Genomic DNA, 3846 nt, shown 5'->3' with positions numbered 1-3846 from the left:
AACGCCCCAGGAATTTCACCATTTCCAAACAGGGACCGTTACTAAGACTACCTAAAATTTTCACATGAACAAGAGAATTATCTTCACCACAATACTAAGCAATAAAGCTACCACGCTTCTCCTGCGCTACTTTAATTTTCAACACTCACGAGAGCTTGAACAATTAGAACAGCAACACTAAAGTTTTAAGAGAAACTCACATCCTATACAGATAAACCATTTAATACCGACTTCACATTAACCAAACCTTTCAAGGAAACCTTTACTAACTATAAACCATCCACTAAATGAATATTAACATCTCGAATGACAATGAAGCAAAAACTAATTCAAGTACGATCAACTTAAACAAATGTATTCATAAATATCCTAAGTAGATTACAATCCCGTAGTTCAAGAGGCTAACAAAATTAATGCTCTAAAAGAATAATGAATCGGCAACCTTACAACATCCTTTAGACAATAAAACTAAACAAAACCAACCACTACCAACTCAACTACAGCATAGCTAATGGTCCTTCCGATCAAGCCTCCTCCTCGCCATCACCATCCCAAGAGCTAACTCGATACCTGCAAACTGGAGGGGAAAAGAGGGATGAGTACAACCACAGTACTCAGTAAGCAGCCCTTATCTGAAGGGCCACGCACAAACAGCATACTTATCAAGGAACAAAGTGTCATGCTTATTAAAGGATCAACACACACACACATCATGCTCAACCAAATCATGAAACATTCACAGTCATGCTTTCCATCACATTATGCATTAAAACATAGACACATTCTATAAAATTCGGTGACAACCACAACCAGGAACACATTAACTACCAGTACTGACCTCTAGTCTCCCTAACATCTCAAGTACCTCTATGCTTATCACAGCTACTCTAGCCTTCCACAGTTAACTCCTTCGAGCAGAGTCGGCCCCTGACCATTTATACCCAGAGCCCCGACCCTGCAGCATCGGCCCTCGACCATTTATACCCGAGGCCTTGAACTCTGCATCGGCCCTCGACCATTTATACCCGAGGCCTCGATGTCTTACAATCTATTGGCCCTTGACCATTTATACCCAAGGCCCCAATAGTTCTCCTTTCGAAAGACTCCTCGCATCGACCCCCGACCATTTATACCCGAGGCCTCGACGCTCATCTTTATCCAATATTGGCGTATCGATCCCCGACCATTTATACCCGAGGCCTCGATACCCAATTAGTGACGTATCAGCCCTCGACCATTTATGCCCGAGGCCCTGACACTCACCCATTCACTTCGTAACTTTCATAACTCCACATATCATTTCTACCATCCAACCAGGATTTCAGTACTACTTCCCTAATAACACCAACCACCACAAAGCTCAACAACAACACAACCACTAGTAAGATTTCAATGCATCACGGGTCTCAATGACACAAAGTTTGACAACAACCAACCTGCTCACAGCATAGCGCACACGAAGCTTCAACAAACAACCCTATGACATTCTTCACATAACATGCTTTTCACAACATAACAAATCCTAATCACTTCCAACCAACCATACAATATCAGTAAGTTCCTAAAGTTGCAGACAACAAACATGAATACCAGTCATATACATATCCAATATATAAAATAACCGCAAGTTACAATAACAGCATCGACCTCACAAACCTGTCCAACAATTAAAATAATAAGAGAAACATGTTTATAATGTAAAATCAGCAAGAACAATTTCTATTCACACACATCAACGCACACACCCGCCCCCGTGCTACTTACTTTGTTATGTCTCAAAACTCTCACAAGAGTCCTACCTACTACCACGCCATGCCTCATGCATCAACAATCTCATAACAGTCCAACATGCTATACTCCAAAATGATCATATGCAAAAACCAATCAATTTAAAATAGTCCAGCATGATCCAACGGCTCCAACAGGCATCGTTCACAGAAAAGGCACAACCAACAACTTAGCCAAAATATAATTGATAGACGCCCAGCATACATCAAACACAACCGATTTCTTATAAATATTCAATATGCTTTCGAAACAACAGATTATAGTACCGGCATACAAATTTCATCATGAAAACCAATTAGAACATAACAACAATTCAATCATATTCATCCAAGATTACTTGGCTACAATTTAAGCACAACACCACATAATTTTCCCAAGATATATCGACAGTTTTATCAACAATGACGTTTACTAAATGATAACAACGACAAGCAACCTGCAAATATCACACATGGGCACACGAGCAAACAACCATATCATATCAGCACACAACAACCAATCCCTCCAGTAAGAAACTACTTACAACAAAGTTCTAATGCGCTACCAAGTTCACCGAAGGGTTCCTAAATCCAAAAATAAACCAAACTTGATTAGAGTTCATGTTAGAAACACTTAGTTTGCATCAAAACTAAGTTTAGGTGATCTATTACCTATTATCTCACCCTAAAACCTCTTGGTTAGGAGTGGGTCGACGACGAGGATGTTCGAGCTCCAAAATTCGACTTCAAATGGCCTTAGGCTTGCTGATCTGAAACGTAAACGTGAAGACACCACCGCTGTAACCGTTCGCGATGATGCGCCGCCATTGGCTACTTCAAATCGACGCCGGAGCTGCTGTCTGCTCGAGCCGCCGACGAGGGAAAACGCACCACTGGCTACGCTCGCCGCCGGGAGACGCGTTGTTGACGGCGGTACTGCACGGGTTGCACGGGTCGCCGGCGGTGAGGGATGGCTGGGGAGTTCCGTGAGTCTGCTGCTACTGAAACACGGCACGAAAACGCGTGGGCGTCGGATCCCGCCATGAAATCGTCGGGTTGCCGCGAAGCTGGAGCAGACTCCCGTGGTGGTCGCCGAAAACCCGAGCGTCGCTGAAGCCGGTACACCAGACGCGTACTTCGCCGCTGCTAGGGCTGTTCTTCGTCGCCGTCGGAGGAGAGCTGGGTCGCCGGAGGGAGCCGTGCCGGTGCTGCTTCGCCGGAGAAGAAGTTCGAAAGGGGGGGGGGGGGCTGGCGGCTCAACAAGGAGAGGAAGAAGGGGGGGAGAAAAGGTGTTTTAGGGTTTCTTTTGTTTTCCAACATTTTCTTTAACTTGTTTTAAAACCTAAAAGCCCAAACCTTTATTCTTGAAGGTGGCCCAACTAAATAAAACAATGACCCAATAATTAAAGCGCAAACAGTACGAATCTCTTTCTGTATTCAAGCCTCTTTCTAGTTAGTTTAAAAAAACAAATAAAACCCACAACCCTAAACAAAATAGTTAACTTAAACTCTAAAATCCAAGAATAATAATTCAATGAAAAGTAGAATTTACGAAGGAAAATCCTAAAACCCCCTGAATTTAAGATTTAACTAAAAATCTCCTACACAGGTCGAGAACTTAAATTATCTTAATCCAATGAAATTAAGCTTAATTCTAATTTAGCCAAAAATTAGAATTTCAAAGTTAGAAGATCCAAGAATTAAAGTTATCAACTTAGGGAAAAATCCAAAGACGTTATTTATCTCTTAAAATAAACGAGTCAGAGAACGCGGGGCGTTACAGAACCCCTCTAGTTATAGGATATTTCATGGGCTTTATTTGGACTTGGGCTCACCAGATGGGCCTTTGTTAACTTAAGCCTTTGCTAACTCGAGCCTTATCAAATTTTTAATATTTTTTAATATAAATTAAAGACAATTTCCAAATTCTAATTGGTTTCAAATTAATGACATAATTTTGTCCTTATTATGTGGAAATTTGTGATTTGCCAAAATTTATCAGTCAACAAGTTGCTAGAAGATCGATAAGAATCAACAAGCTGCCAAGAGGCCAATCAAGATCAACACACCGCTAAGACGC

General features: G+C 41.7%; 1 long non-coding RNA gene across 1 annotated transcript; it reads right to left on the bottom strand.

Annotated features, from left to right (window-relative positions):
- Positions 1-341: 341 nt before the first annotated feature.
- LOC148208600 (uncharacterized) lies at positions 342-2982 on the bottom strand. Its single transcript, XR_015787276.1, has 3 exons — positions 2439-2982; positions 2312-2351; positions 342-577 (listed from the first exon to the last, which is right to left on the bottom strand). It is a non-coding gene; the product is annotated as an uncharacterized LOC148208600 (long non-coding RNA).
- Between the last annotated feature and the right edge of the window lie 864 nt (positions 2983-3846).

This window comes from Momordica charantia, assembly GCF_013281855.1.
Source record: "Momordica charantia cultivar OHB3-1 chromosome 10 unlocalized genomic scaffold, Mcharantia_2.0 BLBB01000010.1, whole genome shotgun sequence".
Lineage (NCBI taxonomy): Eukaryota > Viridiplantae > Streptophyta > Magnoliopsida > Cucurbitales > Cucurbitaceae > Momordica > Momordica charantia.
This window is presented reverse-complemented; position numbering and strand designations above follow the sequence as displayed.